At 54.5% G+C, this 24,011-nt stretch overlaps 1 long non-coding RNA gene across 31 annotated transcripts in view; it reads right to left on the bottom strand.

The window, feature by feature from the left end:
• Positions 1 to 24,011, bottom strand: part of LOC132246546 (uncharacterized) — a 44,464-nt gene that overhangs the window by 17,833 nt on the left and 2,620 nt on the right. For 2 of the 31 annotated variants that reach the window (XR_009457909.1, XR_009457912.1), the window contains exons 1-10: positions 21,285 to 21,832; positions 20,235 to 20,890; positions 16,048 to 16,114; positions 11,843 to 14,450; positions 7,044 to 7,932; positions 6,850 to 6,939; positions 6,136 to 6,478; positions 4,950 to 5,889; positions 4,685 to 4,845; positions 4,451 to 4,582 (exon numbers count right to left, since the gene is read on the bottom strand). This is a non-coding gene — a long non-coding RNA (uncharacterized LOC132246546). The other 29 variants (XR_009457884.1, XR_009457893.1, XR_009457889.1 and 26 more) reach the window with 28 other exon arrangements.

The following is a 24,011-nucleotide window of genomic DNA, read 5'->3' as shown; positions in this document are numbered from 1 at the left end:
CTGAGCTCTTAAAGGCTTGCCTGTGGCCGCCCAGAGCCAGATAGTCACAGCGCATCAAAAAGCAACGCACCACAGCAACCACCATACACACAGTACATCCTGCAAACAAGATAGAACAACTGTGAAAGAAACGGTCAGACAGGGAAACGAAGACATCGCACCGCTCCGAGGAAGCTCAGACGCACCGCAGGTTCCAACCGCGTGATGCCGCAGGGCCAGGGGCCTGACGCCACACAAATTGGGAAGTCAGGAGACAGCTGTGCGTTTTCTCCTCCGCCATCTCTGGGGCTCTTCACCTCTTCTTCCAGTCTCTGCTTCACAGTCCTGAAGCCTTGGCAAGAGGACTCCTCCACAGACAGACAAAAGAGACACACTTGCCACTGTTAACAACTCAGAGGCCCCATGGCACTGGAGGTAGCAGCCCCTCCTGCCAGGACTCCATGGGCAACTTTTGTTATTTTTTTGTTTTTTTAAACCACCTGATCCCGTAGCTGCGAGGGTGCAGGCAGAGCCCTCTCAGGGCTTTCCCATAGCAAGCAAGGGAAGCACTTGAGACGTCCAAACACAGGTCTCCTGCCAGTTCTGGGAAGAGCAGAGAAAGACTGCACTGACTTGGAAGACAACACGACAAACAGAAAGGCACACGGACACAGGACAAGCCATGCCTGGCACCGCTGGGACAGCCTGTGGCAAGACAACCAGCTAGGCAGAGACGCACACCAAACTTCTGCCCCCGCAAAATCTAGAGAGGGTCAGACACCAGCACCCAAATGTTGGACCAAACCCAGCTCAGGGACCCACAACACTTAGTGCCAGAGGCAGGCAGGGATACTCAAGCCTCATGTACAGCCAGATGAGGGACTCCTGGCCAGAGCAAGCCACTACTAGAGATGAGGCAAACCTCAAACCCGACAACACTCTGCCTGAACCTTCCCACCACACCCAGACAGCCCCGCTATCCCAAACGCAAAACATCTTTTAGCATCCTGATCCTCAGGGGCCCTTACCCTTTCCCCTCACCATTCCCTCCATGTACACCAGGAACCTAGAGAATAGAGAGAACAGGTATTCACCCCAAGTGGAGGAACAAAACACGGGTGAAGGGAACCACCGGGGGAATTCACACCCCACACATGCAGCCAAGGGAACACCTCAACACACTGCACAGGGTAGGCAGACAGCAGGGGGAAGGCCTCAGCCCTGAGAGCCAGCAGCCACCACAGCCGGCATCACACTGCCACACCAGCCATCGTGCATCCTAACCCTAACTCTCCCCATCCCAGAGGCACGCGCCTGCTGTGGGCACAAAGGAAAAACCTCACCACAAAGACCCATAAAGGGCAAAGCAGAAATACCTGCCAGACTTCACAACCCCAGACTACTCCAAGCAAGCTCCTTACCTACTACTGGATCTACCCATCTAATGCCAACACACCTCACAACACCCAGTTCCTCCCCAACTGCTCAGCTCCACTCCCTGAACCAGCATTCACTTCCCTCCACACTAGACAAGATCCTACAAAGGGACAGAACAGGCAGTCACCCCTAGGGGCACAAGTGAACAGACAGAGGGACCAACAGGTACAATTCCCACCCCACGCACCCAGCCCTGAGCTCAAAGCTCCCCAAGGCATGCCTGGCCAGGGTGCACCCATCCAGCCAGGACAAAAGGCTCACCCCCAGACGCAGCACTCGCCCAACCTGGCATAACGCTGCTCCTTCTCCAGCCCAGTCTCATCCCTGCTTGCCTTCCTCTCCACACAGGGGTACACAGGCACCTCCTGAAGCCACACGCAAGTGCAAAGCACAAGCAACTGCCCTACTGGAACACAATCCCACGCCGCTCAAAGTAACATCTTACTCGCTACAGGCTCTGCCCCCAAGTCCACCCGCAAGTCACCACGTGTGCGCAGCCGCCCGCTTCCTCCACTTCCTAAATGGTCGCGGCTCTACGTCGCTTCTCCTCTATCTCAAGCTCTCTTTTGCTCGCCGTCCAAACATTGGCATTACCCCAAAACAACAAGCAATTACTACATGGGACAGTATTCATATCTCATAGTACTGAGGGGAGACACCTTCCCCTCCAAACCACTCCCAAAACAAAGTAGGCAGGGTGCAGTCAAGCCACTCCCCAAAGGGGGAACCAATTTAGGTGCCAACATGGCCTTCTTTCCAGGTCTAGGAAGAGCAAAGGAAGAACAAAGGAAGTGCTAGAGTGGTTAAAACAAAAAACCAAAACGAAGAAAAGCCACAAACAAACAAGGAAGGAACACCAGTGACAAACCCAGAGAGACAGAACAAAGCGCAGTTCCCAGAACGGAAGGGAGGCCAGTGGCAGCGGCAACAGGCAGGCAGAGGCAGAGACGCACACATGCGCTCCTCTACCCCCGCACATCCAAGGGCAAGATCTGCACCCAGATGCCAGGGATAAACCCTATATAGCCAAGGGCAATTCTGAGACTTCACACAAACACAACAACTCACAACCAGGGTAAAATCTAATCCAGGGTTATACCACCCAGCTCTAGAGCACACTTGGTGCCCACATTCCCCTCCGTCACCATCACTGCCCAGGAAGCATGGAGCTCCAGACACTGTCCCACACTAGGTATTACCTCCCCCACCTGAAAATCACCAGGGCAAATCCCACCCCTGCAACTCTAACCCAGCCCACCTTTCACCATCCTGTTCCTCCACCTTCCATCATCACGCCACAACATGCCCTTGTATCCTCCTCCCCCGAGATCAACGCAGCTGAAAAAACAACAAAAACCTCATCAGCTCTAAGAGGGGACACAAGGGCACAAACTCAGAGGAAGAAAGCTCCTCTCCAAACCCCCACCACACACATTCAGCCCCACTACCCACCAACTGAGCTCTCAAAGGCTTGCCTGTGGTCACCCCGAGCCACATATTCACAGCAATCAAGGAGTCACCAATCACAGCAACCGCCACACATACGGCGCAACCACCACAGGAGACCCCTCATCTCCTACAGGCACTACTCGCCACAGCCACGACCGTGCGGCTCATTCTCCACTCAACCTCACAGCTGGAAAGGGGGGAGGGGGCACGCCACTTGCAAAAGGTACACGCACAAAACCACCTGGAAACACGAAAGAGCGAGTGCGAAGAAGCGGTCCGACAAGAAGACAAATACGTCGCGGTGGTCCGAGGAAGCTCCAACCCGCCGCGGGCTCCAAACAGGTGACGCCACAGAGGCAGAGGCCTCACACGAGACAAAATGGGAAGGCGTGAAAGGGCTGCCCATTTCCTCCGCTGCCACCTGTGGGTCTCTTCACCTATTCTGCCAAGTGTCCGCTTCACAAGCCTGAAGCCCTGGCAAGATGGCTCCTCCACACGCACATTCACAAAGAGGCAAAGGCCACTATCAACAACTCAGAGGCCTCACAGCGCTGGGGACAGTGGACCCTCCCTGCCAACACTCCCAAGCAAATTTATTTTACCACCGCCCCCCATAGCTGTGACTATCCAGCCAGAGCCCGCTCAGGAGTTTCCCTCAGCAAGCAAAGGAAGCAATTTTAATGTGCAAACGCAGGTCTCCTGCCAGTTCTGGCAAGAGGAGAGAAATGCTGCAGCGACTCTCAAAGCAACAAGACAAACAAGAAAGCACACGGACACAGGACAAGCCATTCCTGGCACTGGTAGGAGAGCCTGTGGGAAGACAAACAGCTAGACAGAGACGCACGCCCAACTCCTGCCCCAACAAAACCTGGGAAAGCCAGACACCGGCACCCAGATGTTGGACCAAACCCAGCCCAGGGAGCCAAAAAAGCTAGTGGCAGGGGCAGGCGGGGATGCTCAAGCCTCATGCAGAGCCAGATGAGGGACCCCTGGCCACAGCAAGCCACCGCAAGGAACGAGGGAAACTTCAGGTTCCGCAACACCCCGGTTGACCGTAACTGCTTGCACTAATTGAACTCATGACAACGTCCCACACCAGGGCCTTCCCACCACACACAGACACCCCCACCATTCCACAGCACCTTCTAGCATCCTGCTCGTCTTGCTCCCTTACCACTGCTCTGCTCCAGTCCCTCGCCCTCTCCCTTCTCCTCAGTGGCTTCCTTCTCCTGTGTTTACTTCTGCTCCTTGGGCTGAACTCCAGTCCAGGGTCCTGATCTTTGCGGAGGCATTCCCACCCTACACGTCCAGCCAAGGGACCACCTCTCCCCACCACTAAGGGCACACACAGGGTACACAGGCACAAGGGGAAAGGCCTCACCCCTGACTGCCAGCACTTGCCACACCTGGCATCACTTCTCCTCCAGCCCTCAAGCATCCTTGCTTACCATCCTCTCCCCATATGGGAGACAGGCACCTGCTGAGGCAGCCAAGGAAAAACCTCAGCACAACTAGCAACAAAGAGCAAAACAAAAACTAACTGCCAGACTCCAAAAACCCTAGACCGCCCCACGCCGTTTCGTACCAATTGCCAGAACTGCCCATCCGGCACCGACACGCCGTGCGGCATCGAGTTCCTCCTGCTTCACCCTCCGTGGGCGCTGCTCAGCTTCACTCCTTCAACCGGCAGTCATTTCCCTCTGCACAGGTCAGGACCCTGCAAGGGACAGAACACGCAGTCACCCCAAAGGGGACAAATGAACAGAAGAAGAAACCCACAGGTACAATTCACACCACACACACCCAGGCCCCAGCTCACAGCTCTCCAAGACGTGCCTGCCCAGGGTGCACCCATCCATCTGTGAGAAGGGCCTCACCCCAAGAGACAGCACTCATGGGACCTAGCATCGCGCTCCTCTTCCTCCGGCGCACTCTCCTCCCTCCTTGCCATCCTCTCCACACAGGGGAAGCAGGGACCTCCTGAGGGCACACAAGAAACGTCACTGCAAAACAAAATGGGCAAGCACAAGCAACCGCCCCGTGGGAAGACCACGCCACACCGCTCCAAGTAACATCTTACTCACTGCAGGCTCTGCTCATGCACACAGGTCCACCGAACAGGCAGAGGCCTCCCTCCAGGTGACCCAGAAGCGAGCATGGCTGCACAACCACCTGCTTCCTCCACCCGCTTCTACCTAGCGCTGGCTCTAGGTCTCTTCGCCTCAGCTCTTCTCCACTCACGCTCGACATATTAACATCACACCCAAAACAACAAGCAATTACTACACGCAACAGTATTCACGTCTCATAGTACTGACAGCAGAGACAACGCCCCCCACCCCCAGCAGCCTAGGACACCGAAAGCATAACACCCCCACTCGCACGCGAGGCACACAGGGTGCAGTCAAAGCCCACCCAAATGAGGGGATCAATTCAGTTGCAAACACACCTATCCTTCCAGCTCTGGGAAGAGCAAAGAAAGAAAGAAGAAGTGCTGCTGTGATTTTAGATATCAAAGTAGAAAGAAACACCAGTGACACACCCAGAGACATAGGACAGAGTGCAATTCCCAGAACTGAAGGAAGACCACTGGCAGCAGCAACAGCCAGGCAGAGGCGGACACGCACGCACCCGCTCCTCTGTCCCAGCACATCCAATGCTGTCACCTGCACCCAGAAGCCAGGGGCAAACACTGAAACCCCTAATATACTCAAGGACAATTTCCAGCCTTTACAAGGAGTCAGGTCTCACCACCAAACTAAACCCAATTCAGGCTTACACCCCCTGCTCTGCAGCATCCCTAAGGGCCACAAGTCCCTGCTTCAGCATCACTTCCCAGACAGCACGGAGCTCCAGACCCCATTACGCACAAGGCGTTTCCTTCCCCACCCAAACACGACCAGGGAAAACGCAACCCAGCCTCCCACTTTAACCCAGCCCACCTTTCGGGATCCAGTTCCTCCATCTTCTACCACCACCGCAGAAGCCTCGCTTCTGTTCCTCTCCCCCACAACATTGAGGCCACTGGAAAAAAAACAAAAACCTCATCAGCCCACCGAGGGAATGCAAGGGCACCGACTCGGAGATAAGGGACGTTCCCCTCTCCAAACCCCCAGCATACATCCAGCCCCCCTATCCACTAACTCTGCTCACAAAGGCATGCCTGTGGCCAGCCTGAGGTGCATATTTACAAGCAATCAAGGACTCAGCTAACCTACACAGGGGACAGCCACCGCAGGAGAGCCCTCACCTCCAACAGGCACTACTCACCCCAGCCACAATCATGCTGCTGCTTATCCAGGCATCCTCACAGCAAGAAGTGGGAGCGGAGACGCACCGCCTGCAAAGCTACACACAAAACCTCCAAGAAACATGAAAGAACAAGTGTGGAAGAAGTGGTCAGGCAGGAAGACAAACGCATCACACTGTTGCAAGACAGCTCAGACCCACCCCAGACTCCAGCCAGGTGATGCCACAGGGGAAGAGGCCTCACACCACGCAAATCAGGAAGTCACAACAGGGCTGCCCGTTTCCTCCTGCACCATCTCTGGGACTCTTCACTTCATCTTCACAGAGTCTGCTCCACAGCCCTCAAGCCTTCAGAAGATGGCTCCTCCACACACATACAGAGACAAAGAAAAGGAAATTGCCACTATCAGCAACTCAGAGGCCTCACCGGGCTGGGGACAGTGGCCCCACCCTGCCAAGACCCCACCGGCACCCTTTCTTTTCCTTTTTTTTTTTTAACCCCCCCCCCATAGCTGCAAGGGTGCAGGCAGAGTCCTCCTAGGGCTTTCCCACAGCAAGCACAGCAAGCACAGGTATTCACCCCAAGTGGAAGAACAAAACACAGTCAAAGGGAACCACCGGGAGAATTGCCACCCCACACATCCAGCCAAGGGAGCACCTCAACACACTGCTATGGGCACGCACAGGGTAGGCAGACAGCAGGGGAAAGCCTCAGCCCCGAGAGCCAGCACTCACCACACCTGGCATCATGCTACGCCTTCAGTCCTTGTGCGCCATCAGTCCTCATGCTTGCTATCCCATTCCCAGATACGATGCAGGCACCTGCTGAGGACGCAAAAGAAAAGCCTCAGCATGAAAAACATCAAAGGGCAAAGCACGAATGTCTGAGTCTAGCAGTTAGCCCCACACTGCTCCAAGCAACCCCTTACCAACTGCAGGATCTCTCCATCCAGAGCTGCAACCCACAAGAAGCAAATACCTCGCTCCAGGTGATCACGTGAGCATGGCTTCAGGCCGTCTCCAACTCCTTCCACGCCATACCAGCTCCAGGGCTCTTCACCTCTTCCTCAGCTCTTCTCCACTCAGGACCAGACTTTGGTCATCTTGCCAAACATGTCCACACCGCCAAAAATGAACAACAGAAATTAACACTTGCAGCGCTATGCGCAGGTCTCACACCACCAACGGGACAGCATCCCCTCCCTCCCAACCAGGGGTACAACAGCAGCTTGGACTGGCCCCACTAACAAACCGCAGGGGGCTGCAGCTACACCCCTCCCAAGTGAGGGGATCAATTTACATGCAAACACAACCCTCCTTTCAGTCCTGGGAAGAACAAAGTAACAAGTGCTGCAGTGATTTTTAAGAACAGAAGTACAAAGACAGACACCAGTGACACACCCAGAGAGATGAGACATAAATGCAATTCCCAGCACTGAAAGGAGGCATGTGGCAACAGGTACAGCCAGGCAGAGACCCAATCCTCTGTCCCACCGCAACCTGGAGATCTTTGCACAGACTCAGAGCAACTCTGGGCCAAGCCAGCCCAGCCATACACCACTCATCTCAGAGGCACTCCTGGATGCCATGGCCCTCCGCTTGAGTAGCCCTGCCCTGGGAGCGTGCAGCTCAGGACACCAACCCAGAGCAGGGACTTCCCAACCCACCCAGACACCCCCACTCAAAACACCACCCCCGCTTGAGGTAAGTCCACCTTCCATCACGCTACTCCTCCTGCTCTATCCTCCATCACCATGGCACGCCTCCACTTCTTTGCATCCATCTCCAACCCAAAGTCTCTCCACAACAGCCAGGATCCTGAAAGACAAAACAAGCCACGGAGCCCACAGGGTCAATCAAGACCAGACTGAAATCCCTCCCAAACAGCATACACACACATCCAGGCCCCACCACCCAGTGTCTCCAAGCTCCCAGAAGCCATCCCTGTGCCTTGCAACAAACTGACAAATCAAAGACAACCCCACACCGATCCAAGGAAGCTTGCACCTCCCCCGGGCTGTGACCGTGTCCCGCTCCAAGGCAGCTAAGGGCACAGGGGCAGAGGCCTCACCACAGGGAATCCAGAAGCACACACCCAGCCTCTTGCTCCCTCCATGAGTCATCAGCTCTAGGTCTCTTCATTACACTTGCTTCTCAGACCCTAGAAACTTTGGCAGAAAGGCCAACCGACCCCACCACAACCAAAAAAACCTTACAAGCAACTCCACTTCCAGTCCTCACAGCACCAAGGGCAGAACAACTCCCACCCAAAGAGTTACAGAAGCAGCTCTATTCCACCCCTCACCCCCTCCATAGGAACCAGTCATCCCCTCTATAAGTTTTCCCCCTTCCAGAGGCTTATTCCTTCTCTCCAGAGCGCTCCGATGGTCTAATCTCAGCAGCTCGTCACCATGCTTAATGAAACAACCACAGTGCTCTGGAGCCTGCCCACAGATGCACGCAGGCTGGGGGAGGGGGAAGAAGAGAGATCAAGCCCCTCACTGCTTCCTCCCACCCACAGCCCTCAGCAGAGCCTGCCAACACGAGCTGCTGGGCATTGCACAGCCCCCGAGTCGCAGGGGGTGGGTGCTTCCCTCCACAGCAGCCGCTTCCCTCAAGGCTGCCCAGGCAGGGTGCTAGCTGCACGGCTGCAGCCCCAGCTCACAGGCTGCACCTGCTGGATCCAATGGTGCACCGGTTTCTGGAAGCCTGGCTGTGCTCAGAGAAGCTCAGGCTGGATGTGTTTCCAGTGCCTGGGGAGCACAAGAGTGACTCTTGAAATCAAATGACCGCTTTTTTTTTTTTTAATAAAATTAGTCGTTGTTGTAGATGTTCTCTTTTTAGAACCTAACTTGGTATTTTTCTGCTTCTGAGATGACAAAACCCCTTCCTGAAAGGAGTGTTTCCAGGGGGAAAGGAGAGGGACTTCTAGTGGCAAAGGCCAGGGTTACGGGATAGGACTTGCTGCCCAAGGGGCAGGGCACCGCGCCAGGGGCAGGGCTGCAACCCGTGCCACCACTTGGTGAGTGGCCCTGCACCGGAAATAATTGCTGACGCTGTGTTAAAGTACGCACTCAAAGGGTACCTAAAAATCCTGGACTTCAATAAATACTTTTGGAATAAAAATGTAATTCCTAGCGTTTTGGGGGCTGCAGCTAGTAAACTAGCATTAAAAACAGCAGAGCTCAGGACGCCGCCCCACAACGGGACCGCTCACCCCCAGCCCCACGCGAGACGCATTTCTGCCGGGCCCCGAGACCAGCCGGCCGCAGCTGGCTCCCGGCACCCGCAGGGTCAAGCCTTCCGCCCCCGCCCCGCGGCAGGGCAGGGCAGGGCAGGCCAGGTGCGGCTGGGGCACCTCGGGCCAAGGCCTAGAGCACGCAGGGGCCGGAGCCCGGGGGAAGGCCCAGCCGGCACAGGGGACACTCCTCGCACCCAGGACCCGCGGCCCCCTTCTCCTCGGAGACCAGGCACCGCGGCGGAAAGACCCGCCCCGACTCGAGGCAATTAACGCGGGCAATTAACAGCACTCCCAGGCCAGGACTCGGACCGAGGGCAGGTCTCAGCCAACGGCTCCCATAACACCCCCGGCCCCAGCAAAGCAGGGCCCCAGGCGCCCGAGGGACAGCACCCCACGGAGCAGCGCGCCCGCCGGCTGGGAGCAGCGCAGAGAAAGCGGCGGGTTAACAACACGAAAACGAGGACGGACAAAACGCAGGAGCGCGGGGACACGGGGCAGCGCAGCGCCGCCCCGGCACGGGGGACCGGGCACGCCCAGCCCGCACACAGGGCGCGGCGCCTTCCCCGGCCCCGGCGCAGCGCAGCCCACAGCTCCCGCCTCCAGCGCCCCGAGGCCGGCCCGCCGAGCCCCGCCCCTTCCGGTCACGTTCCGCGCCCGCCAGTGCTCGGCTTTTCAAGGGATGAGCGCCCCGGGCGCGCAGGGAGGCAGCTCCGCACGGGCCGCCGGGCCCCGCCGCACGAACCGGGGCCCGTGGCCGCCACCGCCCCGGCGGCACGAGCCGCACCTCGGCTTCCTGCTGCCGCGCCGGGACCCGAGGGCGGCCCGGAGGATCCCGCCCAGGCCCCCAGGAAGAGCGCTCGGGCCCCAACCGCCCCCCGCTCCTGCCGCCCGCCCCGCGCACTCCGGCCCGGCCGCAGGGCAGTGCGCGCTGGGTCTGGCTCTGCCCCTGAGACTGGAGGAGGGACCGGGACTGCAAACTCTGCCCGCCCCGTCCGCCAGCGCCGTCCTCACCGCCAGGCGGGGGCCGCTGCCACTCCGGGCGCACCCCAGCCGCAGGCAGGTACGCGGTCCCGCGGCTGCCGGACTGCGCCGGCCCGAGGCAGGTCCTACCTGTGAGGAAGCGCTAGCGCGCATCAGGCATCACCGCCGCAGGTGCCGCCTTGTCATGCGGAGCTGCGCATCTTGTTCCGTGGCCGTGTGCGACAAGCACTTGTTTCCAGCATCCGTCCTGACCCCGGCTTGGCGCTAATGCCATAGCCCCCAAAACCTCTGCGGGTGAGGCACCTAACCCACTCAGCCAAGAAAGAGCACCTGGCCCACGCCACACTACCGGGCACACGGCGTTAAACCCAACCCCCAGCTGTTGGCACCTGGCTCCCACCCCAGACCTTTGCTTCGGGTGTCTGCAGGACGGGGCGAGCTGGAAGGCAAAGGCGAGGGAATCTGCACCAGCGAGGGACCTGCTGCCAGTCAGACCCACCACCTCCCACCCCGTGGGGGAGAACGTGCGTGGTGCTGCACTACTGCGTGGGGGACCTTTGGGGTATGACAGGCAAGCTCAGGCTGCAGCTTGGTCTCCTGCCTCTTAGCTGCCTAGGTGGCCACTGTAGTGGGACCCGCCTTTTGCATTTCAAGGGTAACCATCGAGGGAGCCGTAGCTGCATCATTTCTGTGCCCGCGTCGGCCTGCGAGGTTCTGAGCGCAGACTGGCCGCAGCCTCCTCGGCCGAGGCCCGGCGGTAACGAGCTGTTAGTAAGAACACGAAATGGGGGAACTCAGAAACCAAAACAGGATTGCGATACTAAGGAACCAAGCAGCAGTATGGGGAGCCCTTGCTGAGCCTCAACTTTGCCAAAATGCTTTCGGCAGTGCCATGCCAGAGCCTGTCCTCGACCCGACTGCCGGCAGGACGACCCACCCGCTCCGCCCACAGAAAAAGCGTGGAGAACAGGCCGAGGCGTCCACCGGACCCTTCCCAGCCGGCACGACCTTCCCCATTTGCCCGGGCAACAAGAACGCAACCGTGCTCAGCTGGGTCCTCGTCCTCAGGTCCGGTGCCGAAGCAGCCTCCGCTCGCTGCACGGGGCCCACGTCCATCTTTATACCCTAGCTCTGCTCACTGTGCCCTCCAGGACAGGAAGAGGCTCCCTACCTTCCTCCCTGTTATCTACACCACCAGCCAAAGGGAGCAGAGAGGTTCCTCTGCAAGATTTGAAAGGGTCACAGCAAGGTAGAGAGAAATGCTGCAAGGCTGCCTGGGGGCAGGGTCAAGGAACGGGAGGGAGGGAGGGAGAGATTCTCTGAATCACGGACCAGGATGGTGGGGGGTCCTACAGTGAAAAAGGGCAAGAACCACTGCTTTAAAAGTTGGCCAGGTAGCAGTGAGAGGGGCTTAAGAAAGGCTGTACCTGTGCTCATGGAGGCAGGGAGGGAGAGGGCAGCAAGAGCCAAGGTAAGCAATATATAGGACTCAGGCACAGCATTCACCTGGCAAAGCTGTGCAAGTCCTGCCACTCCTGGTTTAGGAAAGAGCCCCACGTTCCCCAGCCTGGTTGCGCGGCCTTGTGCTGCTATCGCTGACCGCAAACTTTCTCCTGCCGTCCGCTTCTGAAAACGATGGGGAGCGTGCACGAACCCAAGTGTGCTTAGCGCTCCCCTCTCCTCTTAGAGCGATCTAGGGAAAAAGCTGAGAAATTATTCCAACACCTCCCTACTTGGGCACTCCTAGCAACGGCAAGGCCAGACTACCCTACTGATGAGCATCTCGCTCTGTGTCCATGCTCTGCTCTGCTCTGCTCGCTCGGAGTTAGGTGCAATCTTTCCTTGCAGGGAAGGGCCGTTCTTTTGCCGTTGTGCACCGTTGCCAACGTGACAGCTTGCTCCCCGGCAATCTCCACAGGCTGTGAAGGGACTCAAAAGAAAGAGGCAGGGGCCGGGACCCTGGGGAGGCTGCTTCTGCTGCAGCACAAAGAACAAACTGAACGCAGTGGCAACAGGCCGCTGGGGATGTCCCTGCTGCTGTCACCGTGGGAGTGTGCTGCTCCTTGGTTGAACTGCTACAGGCTAGAACCAGTTTCTTCACAGGCTGGATCCAAACCACAGGCCATAGGTTTTTTGACCCCTGTTTTACCAGACCAACTGTAAGATACAGGCAACCTTTGGGGTATGACAGTACCTTTCCTCAGGATGCTGGGAAGGAACCAGGACTGAAAAAGGGGACTGGGATGCCTAAAACCTTGCTTCTGTCCGTCCAAACCGTGCTGTTGTTGCCACAAAAGACATAACAAAAAATCTTGCCTCCCCCATGGTTCCTGAACCTTCCCAACACCACCACCACCACTTGCATACTTAAATCATTTGGTTTCCTTCTGTCACCTGTTTGGAAACTTCCTTTTCTTACTGGACCTGCCAGGTGCTTTGTTGGCAAAGTATATGGAAAAACAAATAATAGTAATAGTAAGAATCAGAACAGGGATAATATTAGTAGTACTAACATTACTTACAGAAATTTGCTGAACAGAAGATGCAGGTCTCATCCATGCCTCTTCCTTCCATTCCCCACCCCTCCAACTATCCTGCATGGACATACAAGAAATAAGCCCCTGGGGGGGGTCTCAACAACAGGGTGCAGTCCCACAACTGAAGCCTGTACTACAAGGCTGTTTGCTTTCTTACCACAGTCCAGAAAACCAAGGTGTCACAGCCCACATCTCCCAAGCAGTGCAGGCTGCTTACAAGGGCCTGCCAACTGCTCCAGGCAGAGTCACTGCCAGTAGCAGGTAGCGCAGCCCTGTGGGAGGCAGGGGGAGACCTGGCCAGTCCGGGGTTGCTGAACCTCCCCCTCCCTCCTAGCTCTTCCCCCAGGCACTTGGCCAAGCAGCCAAGAATGCCCCCGCCCCCAACCCTGGTCCTTTAACAATGACAGTCAACACACAAGCAGTGAAGGAGGGACATGCACCCCCTCACCCCCAATCGCTGACCAATGCACTAAGACTCTAACATGGGCCCCTGCTCATGTCCTTTTCTTTTTCGTTTCCTTGTGATAAGCTACATGTAAGACTTGACAGATTTTGTTGGAATCTGACAGGCCACACACTGAGCGCTTCCATTGCAGCCTTCAACTTGCAGTCTGGGCTGTCAACCAGGTATCTTGGCCCCCGCTCCCATGCCACTTCCCCTGCTCAGATGGCTCAGGTTTGGACAGGGGATGTGATGTCTCACAGGTATCACCCTTTAAAGCTCAGTAGTGGGGAGCAGAACAATTTTGCTTCCCTGCGTGAGCGACATCTCCAAAGCGTTCCTCTGACAGCTGCACCTCACACACGGCACACCCCAGAAATAGTAACACACAGCTGCAAGTCTTCATTGTAAACCCGTGACCACACAGGACTTCTGTGAGGCCCTCCGTGCAACTCCTTAAACCGGTCCTCCACCACGTACAGGAGACAGGGTGGGTACCCGGGGAAAGCACCAGGGAACAGAAGCACTGGCACACAACAGCTCCTGAAATGAGCGACAAGTAAAGAGGCAGGGATGTTACGAAGATGGTGATGAGAAAGGGGAAGGAAGGCTATGGGCAGATTCCCCTCGGTGTAAACTGAAAATATGGTCAGGGCCTGACAGACCACGCTCAGTATTGCAGACTACACACCTGCCAGAAGCCTAACTTAAGAACGACACGTGCGTAAGCTGGCATACAAGGAATAGGCTGTGAGCCTACACTTACATCCCAAGGAACGGCCAAAAAAAGTGGAATAAAATTCTGTTTCTCAAGACTTTAATACCAGACAAGACCAAGAGCGAGTAGCTGCTTTCTGGAACGATGGGAAACGGCAGCTACGAGCAGCAACTGGCATTTGGTTTTGTGACCCTGTTACAAGTTAAAATAGGTCTAAATGGCAGAGTCTAACAAACACAAGGCAAGGAGCGTTCCCAGGCAGGCAGGGAGAGAGATGAGCAGTGTTCCTCCCTTCCAGACTCGGAGTTTCCCCAGGGACACGGGCCCCAGCCATCTGCAGGTCCAAGCGCACAGGAAAATGGGTTCGGTCCCGTTCCCAAAGTTTCAGCAAAACGAGTCTACGTGACGCCCGTCAAACTATCGATTTAAAAAGCCCACGTAAAAATTAGGTTTTTACAAAAGGGAAACTACAAAGACCTTTGCAAAGTGGAGACAACCTCCTGTTAGCCTCCTCCTCCCTCCTGCATCTCCCCCAGCCGGTAGACTGGACAATCTGTATTGTGGTGTGACAAGTCACTAGGTAGGCATAGCACAAAGGGTTTATTCTTATGCCTCGAGGTGTGATCAATAAAAGTGCATATTCTAGCCCTGTCTCTAGCTGCTTTATCCAATTTGGAGGGTTGTAATCCTTTATACGCTAAGAGCATCACCGGCAAATGTCATAGCGTCTTCACTTCACGTACAAAAAGGGTAATTGGCAGGGACCCGGGTTTTGCATTCACCAGGGAAAAATGCAGTAAAACCCAGTATGTCACCTTAAGAACCCCGACCCAGTAACGACTCTGAAAATCATGTAAAGCTTGGCCCTACTCACAAAAGTTAAAATACTGAATAATAACGCTAACTGCATAATGCAAGACAATGCAATTTCATGGCCAGGCCACCTAAGAAAGAATTATGAAGTCTCTTCCATCTTATCGGGCTATATTCAGGATGATTTCACACAGACTCTTAGTTGTCTGGTGTGTAACGGTATGAAGCGTCTATCCTCAATTAATTAGCACGATAAATATCTCTTTTCCGACTAAGTCGCGTTTATATGCTGAAACACATTCTCCGTATGTAATAGATATCTCCTCCTGATTTAGTATGTTTTTCCTAGCAGTTAATCGGTTTCTCGATACGTTCCAAACTGAATAACCTCTCGTTACCGAAGAAGCTAACTCGTTCGCATTAGAAATTTCTGATAACCGGTACTTGGCAGGTTTTTCCTGTCGGTTACTGTTTGGGACTCCATCTTAATTTACACAACTAAAAGAATGCTTTGAAGATGCTAAAGTAAGGGGATAAAAAGTAAAACGGCACACAGCACACGCACGCTTCAGGAGTGAAAAATCTCTCTGACACGGCTTGCCGACGCACCCAACTTACTCTACAAGGTGAAGGGAAACAGACCGCCTCTTTGTCGCCTGTTTGGCGAGAAATCATCACCTTACAGCTAATTACTGGACTTTGATTTGGTTTGGATTTGCCTGACTTGATCTTAAATACTTGTAGTAAATAAAGCCTTTCCGTCACTCCTCGAACCGAGTGTCGTGTCAATCCCTGGGCTAGTCCGGAAACCTAGGTTTTTATTTGCTGATACCCAGCGCCCCCAGATTTTCTCCTTTAAATGAGAAAAATCCAGATTTTCACCTCTAAAGGGGAACAGCATGACCAATGGTGGGTTTCTCCTTGCAGGCTGCCAGACTTCCATCCTGCAAGGTGCTCAGGGAAACAGGAGGAGGGGTCACAAAGGGGTGCTATGTGCATGTGACCATGTACACAGGTACATGCCTGCCCACAGGCTGAAGAGTGGGTCCCCACATGTAAATCAGGTGCGGCGGAAGGAGGTGAATTGAGGCCCCCATAAATGGGGAGTGACACGCAGATGATGCACCTCCAGGCAGAAGCGTAAGCAGCTGCGGGTGCATTTTACCCCATCAGAGTGTTTAAGGCAGAAACTCACACTCACCTGTTACCCGTGGTCCCTTGGATATTTCCAAGTCCCACTTCTTTCACGCTGCAGCTCCTCGCTGACACTGCTCCCATGAACAGGTGCACAAGGAGCAGTTGGAAAGAAAGGGAAGACCCACGTTAGACCGTTTCATTGGAGTGAGAAGACACGCACTGTTAACCGCACCGCAGTGGATGAAATGACCCCCGTGGGCCAGCCCAGCACATTCCCGTTCAGACTTATCAAATGACCACACACACACACAAAAATCACACTTTTCTACACGCACTACTACGAAAAAGGTTTCCAAATCACCATGCATTTTCCCTCATACAACATACCCATATTTCCATATGCTTACCCCATCGCCACACGATTTTCCACAGGTCGCACAAAACAGTTCCCAAATCACCCTAAAGTTACCACACCATTTTCTAAAAATTAAATCATCATATTTCCACGCAAAACCCCTATAGTCCCAAACAAATGTCCTGTATACCTCTAGGTCCTAAATTCCACAACAAAAATCACATTTCTAAACATTTCCAGGAAAAAGTTCCCAAAGCACCACAGAACTCTCCCAAAACCACCATAGTTCCCCAAACGTTTCTACAAAAAAACTTCCATATCGCCACACAAAATGACCAACCTCCCACTCAAAAAAACCCAACACCCTACCACACTGCCAGAAAAAGGGTTTTCAAATCAGGGCCAGTTTTCGACATGGAAACCACCACGTGTCCAAACACAGGCACACACATGCCCACAGAAATTTTTCCAACCCCTGCCCACCATTTCCCTCACACAACACAAGCATATTTCCACACTTACCCAGTCACCACAAACTATTCCACACGTCCCACAACACACAAGTTCCACAAAAACAGTTCCTAAATCACCCTAATATTACCAGACCATTTTCCACACACACAAAAAAATCACCAGATATTTCCACTCACATTTCCATGTACACCTGTGCCAGATCACCAGTTTTCCACGCAAAAAAAATCACATTTCCAAAACAGATCTTTTTTCACCACATACTATCACATCTTCCACAAAAAAGCACATTTCCACAGACACGCTCCCCAGTCCCCACAGAATTCTCCCAATACCACGTTTCCCCACACCTTTCCACCAACCCATCACCAAATTACCACAAAATGACTCACCTGCCACCAAACAAATCAGCACTTCCAGATAAAAAGGGGGTTCTCAAATCACCACACAGAACAAACTGTTTTCCACACAAAAGTCGCCACATGCCCTTAAAAAAGGTTTCCAAATCCCCACACCGTTTCCCCCACACAACACAACCATATTCCCATGCGCACACATTTCCACAGCTCCCACGAACATCAGTTACACAAACAGTTCCCAAATTACCCTAAAACTACCACACCACTTCTCACTGGCATAATCACCACATTTCCACAGACATCTCCACAGAGTTCCTAAATCACTAGTTTTCCACACAAAAATCACATTTTCCAAGAAACAACGTCCTTTAGTACCACACACCATCACCAGTTTCTCACAACATTTTAACATTTCCACACACTCCCCCAATAAACGTCCCAAATCCCCACAGACCTCTCCCAACGTCACAAAACATCTCCAAACATTGCCACAAAAACGCCCCCAAGTCAGCACAAAGGATGTCTGGTTTTCCACACGCAAACCACCACAAGCCCACACACGAGCCCACAAAAAGGGTTTCCAAATCCCCAGACCATTTTCCCCCCACAACACAGCCGTATTTCCATACAGTGAACCAATCCCCATACAATTGTCCACAGGTCCCACAACACGCCAGTCGCACAAACAGTTCCCAAATCACCCTAAAATTACCACACCACTTCCACACAAAATCACCAGATTTCCACACACATTTCCACAAGGTTCCCAAACCATCATGTTTCCACACAAAATAGCAGTATTTCCAAACAAGGCACTATATCACCACACACCATGACCAAATTCCCCCCAAACAATCACATTTCCACAATTTCCAAATACAGGTCCCAACTCCTCACACAATTCTCCCGATACCACCATATTTCAAACATTTCCACAAAACACCTCCAAATCGCCACACTAAAGGACCAACTTCCCACCAAAAAGATCATCACACTGCCACAAAAAATGTCTCCCAAGCCCCCCACACAAAACAGGCAACACGAAAACCCCCCGGTGCTCTCACAGCTCCACGCCCCTGCTCACAGGCACATTTCCACCCCCTCCCCCGGGTCCGTCCGGCGCCGAGGCCTGCCCGCCCGCACCGCGCTGCCCCGCCGCGCAACGAGGCCGCACCAGACGCCCCAGGAGAGCGGCGGCTCCGACCCCGTGCGGGGGGCGCGGGGCGAGCAGCGCGCCCAGGGCCAAGCGGGGCGGAGCGGGGCGGAGCAGCGTCCCGCCAGCACCAGCTCGAGGAGGAAGGGGCCGAGCTGCGGCACCGTGCACAAAACACCCGCCCGCCCCCCCGTGCCCCGCACGTGGCCATGGGGGATCCCGCCTGCAGCGCTGATGCCCCCGCTGGGCAAGCGGCTGCCTGACAGCCCCGAGGGCCGCGCACAGCACCCCGGTCTGCTCTGCCCCGAGCCAGCCTTGCAGACGGCCCCACACGTGCCGGCTCAGAGCTGCCCCTCGTGTCCAGAGCGCACGGCAGCGCCGGAGCCCGGGTGCTGCTGCGGAGCGTGCCCGCCGCCCACCGGGCTCCGACTGACACCGGAAACCGCGTGTCCACCCCACGCCTGATAACGCTGCAGGCCCTGGCTCCCACGTGCTGCTCTAATGACGAGGCATCCTGCTTTTCCCAGATTAAAAAAAAAGGCAAAATCTCTGATAGATAACCCCACTAATTCTCAAATAAAAACACCAAAATGTCTGATTAAAATGAAAAGCCCCTCAACTCCCCACTCCGCCCAACCTCCTGGCCCCCAGCTCTACCAGAGGGGGCCCCCAGCTGCCAGCACTATGGGGCCAGGGACCCGTGTCCACGGCGCCCTGCCCGGCAGGAGACAGCAGCTGCTGCAGCAGACCAAAGCCCAGCTCCCCCCACCCACTGCCTGCCTGCTGCGGGCTCAGGCTGGGTGGGGGGCTCCTCACAGCTGTGCGCATTCCCAAGGGGCAGCAGAAACCCGTGCCCACAATCCTGTGTGCAGGGCAGGGGCAGGCTGCCCACTGCAGACTCCGGCTCCCTCCCTGCTGCCCTCGCCCCGGGGCCTCTCCAGCCCAGCAGGTGCAACCCGTTGCTTTCGGGAACAGTGGGACCACAGCCCCAGCCCACACAGCACCAGTGAGGGACACAACCGCATGCCACCGTGCACTTAGGGGACGTGTTGCCCCCGCTCCCCCACCAAACCCAGCCCTGGATCACCTGTTCACCCACCTGAGTCGCATTTGGGACTGATCTTTTCCATGGGGACAAGGGTGCGGGTCAGGAGTGAGGGCAACACAAGACAAGCAGAGGCTGCGGGCTGGGAGTCAGGGGCACCAAAGCATCCCAGAAGCACGGGCTGGTGAGCAGCAGCACAGAGCACCCCCCAGCACCAGGCTCCTCCCGCACTAGCCAGAAGCACAGGGACCCCCCAGTGCCCTGCCCTGCCCTAGGACGCTGCCACGGACCTGCATGCACCCCTCACCTGGTCTGGAACACATCTCTGACACCCGTGCATCCTGGTCCCTGCTCCTTTGTAGTTCAAACCCAACCATACCATAAAGTCCCCCCTGGCTCTACGCTCAGGTGACTGGGCCTGCACAGGCAGTGTCATGTCACCCAGGGGGAAACCTGCACCCACACCCCATGGGCATAGAAGAAAAATGGTTGCACTGCCCAGGCACCTACAGGAACCGCACCCCCAACCCCCTGCCCCAAGTGTTTCCCAGGAAGCTCACAGAGGGCAACACAGTGCAATTCCCTCAGCTCTGTGCCTTACCCCATATACCTTCTACCGCTGCAGACCCGAAGGCACTTTGCAAGACGCTCTGTACAGCAGTTTCAGCTTAACTCCATAGAAAAATTGCTCCTTCTTAAGGGTAACTGTGCACCCCCTTACATCACCTTCCCACATACACAGGAGGCAGTGGCTACACAGCAGAAGCACAGACAGAGGAGGAGAGAGAGGAAAAAAAGGCCCTGAGATAAACAAACAGCTTCAGGCTGAAACAAGTAAAGAGTATGGAGGCATAAAACTCTTCCCCACCTCCCTTGCAACTCTCCACGTGCAGCTGGGAAATACCGCTGGAGCCAACCTGCAGACTGTGATGGGACAAGGGATTTCACGGGAGGCCTTCAGGGGAAGGGTGGGACAGAGGCTGACAGAAACATTAGGGTCACGGGCTCCGTGGTGTTGGCCACAGGAGGACGAGAGGTTAATATGTGCTGAAGCTGCCAGAGTTCCAAGTGCTCGACACCTAATCCAGACACCGGGAGGTACAACAGCAAGTCTCTGGGTCTCAGCCACTGGTATCAGCCTGGCCCAGGGGCAGGCCATTGCTTTTGCAAGGCTCTCCTAGTAGTTGGGAAGCAACAGCTGCAGCCGCTGGAGGTGCTAGCTTTGGATGCTTGCGAGCAAACGGCGTGCGTCCGGTCAGAAGCCGAGGCAACTGCTGGTGCGTAGCGTTCCCTGACCGCGTACGAGGCAGGAACGCGCAGGCACCTGCTGCCAGGGCTGGCTCGGATGTTTCCGAGAGACCGGTGCGGACCCCAAACGCTCGTTTCTCAGTAGCTCACGCAGGGACCCGTTGCAGATGCGACGGATGTCGGGGGCCCTTCTACTCCGGGCCTTTTGGTTCCGAATGTCACGCTGCGCTTCCTCGCCGATAAGCTGGTTCCAAGGACAGGAGCGCAAGGACTAGCCTGTGAGAAAGGGCAGACGCACATCAGACACTTTCACGCAAGGTAAAATGCTCACGCTGTTAACCCCAGCACAGATAGCGATAAGATGACCCTGCTGCCAGCCTCGGCCATTTTCAAGGTGCCTAGGCTGAGCCGCGCTTACGCTGTTAAGCACAAGGGCCAAGGCTTTGTTCCGAGTAACCGCAGCGTGAACCTTCGCAGCTGCGACAACTAACTTGGTCAGCAAGTAAAGGAAACCGTCAAACACAATTAAACAAAGCACAAGTCCTAAAAGGAGCTAACAGACCGTACATAAATGATCCCTATATGGTATATCATAGGTTTATCTTTAGCTAGCAGTGTGGCAATTGATGTAACTAAATATACTGCATGTTATTTTCTATAATAGATATACTTTTGCCCTCCTCTGAACCCTCACAAGGTTGTCCACATCCCTCTTGAAGTGTGGCGTCCAAAACCGGACAGAGTACTCCAACTGCAGCTCGACCAATGTCGCGTAGAGGGTAAGCATCACCTCCCTGGACCTGTTTGTCCTGCACCTGCGAACACATGATAAAGTGCAGTTAGCTTTACCAATCGCTTTGTCACGTTGACAACTCACGCTCATCTCGGTATCGACGCTGACTCCGAGATCCCTTTCCGCTGCTCTGATGCTGAGAAAGCCCTCCCGCAGCCTGTAAGCGTGCCGGTGATTCCTTCTCCCTAGGTGCAGCACTTTGCACTTGTCTTTGTTCAACTGCATCCTATTCTGGTCTGCCCATTTTTCCAACCTGCCCAGGTGCCCACAGATTTGGTCCCAACCCTCTAGCGCACCGGCTCTCAAACTTTGTTTTGCACGGACCGCTTGAAAATTGCCGAGGGTCTCAGCGGACCGCTTAATCTCCGTCACCGGAAAAAAAAGTAATCAACTGCAGGGCCAAATGCAGAGATTCTCAATTGTTCTGCAACATTTCGGAGGACCACCTACATGGAGCTTGTGGACCAGCGCTGGTCCAGAGACCACAGTTTGAGGACCTCTGCTTTAGCATGTTAACGTTACCCATAAATTTGGTATCATCTGCATATTTGGACAGAGTGCTTTCCACGCCCTCATCCAAGTGACTCACGAAGACATTAAACAGCACAGGTCCAAGGACCGAGCCTTGTCAGACTCCACTGCCCACATCTTTCCAGGTCGATACCGACCCATCCACCGCCATTCTCTGGGTATGACGCTGAGCCATTTTGCCACCCACCTGATCGTGTAATCATCTACGTGACAGCGGCTCAGTTTATTAATGACATTAGAATGAGATACCATATTGAAGGCCTTCTTAAAATGCAAGTAGATGACATCTACCTCAATTCCTGTGTGTAAGCATTTTGTGACCTGGTCATAAAAAGAAACAAGGTTAGTCAGGCAGGATCTACCTGCTATGAATATGTGCTCACTGCCCTTCAGCATCCCCCCACCTTCCAGGACTCCCACAAATGTGATCCTTAATGTTTTCAAAGGTTTTCCTCAGAATAGAAGTGAGACTAACTGGTGTCTAGTTACCCGGATCCTCCTTTCCCTTCTTAAAGGTAGGGACCGCACTGGCCCTTTTCCAGCCCTCTGGGACCTGACCCGAGTGCCACGAGTGCTCAAACAGCTGTGTCGGGGCTCTCCTATAATGCTGCCAAATCCTTTGGCACCCTTGGATGAAGATCACGTGGGTCTGCTGACTTAAACACACCCAGTCTTTCCAAGTGCCTCTTCACCAAGTTGGCACAAACACTTGGTGGGCTGGTGTCCCTTTTATGCCTGTCTAGCATCCAACTGGGAGACCTGTCCTGTTCCATGTTCAGGAATACAGAAGCAAAAAACTCACTGAAGAGCTCAACCTTGCCCCGCTCACCCCACCTATCACTATTTACCCTACTTTGTCCTGTAGGGTTCCTATGCTACCATGGCACCTTCTTTTTACTCCTTATACACCTAAAGAAAGACTTTACTTGTTTTTAATTTTTGTTGCCAGCCCAAGCTCCATTTCTGCTTCACCCTTTCTAACTGCCTCCCTGCAAGTTCAGGCCAAGTAGGTATACTCCACCTTGGTAAATCTCACATGCTTCCACTGTCTATATGCCTCTTCTTTGCCCCTAGGTTTTCCTGCATTTTGCTGTTCAGCCAAGAGGGTTTCTTGGCCCCTCTTTCCCCTCTCCTGTGCAACGGGATCATCTTCTCCTACACCTGTAGGATTGCTCCCTTTAGGAACAACTCCCATTCCTGGACTCCCATCTTACCAGTGCTCTTGTCCTTCAGCGCCTCGCTAACTAATCTCCTGACCACACTGAAGTCTAGCACTCCTACCCTACTGGTTATTTTTCCCACCCTGTGCCAGATAGTGAATCCAATCAATGGATGGTCACTGTCCCCTAGGTTACCTCGAGTCAGTCAATTCCCTACCAGGTCATCCCCTGTCGCCAGCACCAAGTCCAGTAAGAGGTCCCTAGTGGGACCATGTACCTCCTGTGTTAGATGAACATGCTCTTTGCAACTGTTAACAAGTAATAAGCCTGCATTTACATCACAAGCAATGGCCTGAGAAAGTACAATAAGAATCTGTTTCTCCAGCCTTCAATACCAGGCAAGACCAAAGATGAGTAACTGCTTCCTGAAAAGGTGGGAAAAAAGCAGCTTAAAACACCAACTGATTTTTGGTTTTGTGAACCTTTGTAAATTAAAAATCGGTCTAGACAGCAGAGTAAAAGAAACAAAAAACAGGACAAGGAGCATTCCCAGGTGGGCAGGGAAAGAGATGAGCAGTGCTCTTCCCTTCCAGAGTTGTATTTTTTCCAGGGACACGGGCCCCCGCTCATTGACATCTCCCAAGTCCGCTGGAAAACGGATTCGCTCCCATTCCCAAACTTCCAGCGACGCCAATCTGCTTGACACATATCGGAATATCCATTTAAAAAACAAAGCAAAAACCACACGTAAACATTCGATGTGAACAGAGGAAAGCTTTAAAAGACATTTGCAAAGTGGAGACAATCTGCTGTTAGCCTCCTCCTCCCTCCTGCACAGGTGAGAATCTGTATACCACACATCTCAAACTCCCCTGAAGTTGAACTGATGTCCTGCGGTGCTTCCTGAACAACA

Source organism: Alligator mississippiensis, chromosome 16 (genome assembly GCF_030867095.1).
Source record: "Alligator mississippiensis isolate rAllMis1 chromosome 16, rAllMis1, whole genome shotgun sequence".
In the NCBI taxonomy this organism is placed as follows: Eukaryota; Metazoa; Chordata; order Crocodylia; family Alligatoridae; genus Alligator; species Alligator mississippiensis.
Note: the sequence above shows the minus strand (reverse complement) of the source record. Positions and strands in the feature narration are given on the sequence as shown.